Genomic DNA, 719 nt, shown 5'->3' on the forward strand with positions numbered 1-719 from the left:
GGTGGAGGTTGCAATGAGCCGAGATTGCACCATTGCACTCCAGCCTGGGTGACAAGAGCAAGACTCTGTCTCAAAAAAAATAAAAATAAAATAGTATAACTTATTTCTTCTAATTATATTTTTGTATTCATCTTTCTTTTTTAAAATGAGATTATCCATTGTTTTCAAGAGGCTTAGTTTGGCTGTGTGAAGCAAATCTTCACGACTTTTGACCTAGTTCTGAGAATATAACCCCAAAAAATCCTAAAATGTAGGCACAAATATGTTCATCATAGTGTTATTTCCAGAAGTGGAAAATATGAAATATTGTGCAGGCGCAGAGGGTAGAGGGGTGGAATTATGTGACATGGTAATTATACAAAATGGAATATGAGGCCATAATTAAACAAGGACTTTTTCATAGCATGGGAAAGCATAAGGGGAACTGATTAGCAGGGCATTCTTAACTGCACTTCCAAAAGAAGAATTCAGCTTCAGCCTTTCATTCATTCATGCATTCATTTAACATGTATATTTCATATCATTATGAGCCACACACTGTGGTAGGTTCTGGATACTCCCAGGTTTTAACAAGATTTTGGTCTTCTCATAATGGAGCTGACATTCCAGTAGGAAGACAGATGTTAGAGAAAGAATTACCCAATTACAGGGTGCTTTGCAGCAGATAACCAGGTCAGGAAGGTTTCTCAGAATAAATGGGCTTTGAACTGAGTTCTAAA

The sequence above is a fragment of the Hylobates moloch genome, unplaced genomic scaffold, assembly GCF_009828535.3.
Source record: "Hylobates moloch isolate HMO894 unplaced genomic scaffold, HMol_V3 SCAFFOLD_109, whole genome shotgun sequence".
Lineage (NCBI taxonomy): Eukaryota > Metazoa > Chordata > Mammalia > Primates > Hylobatidae > Hylobates > Hylobates moloch.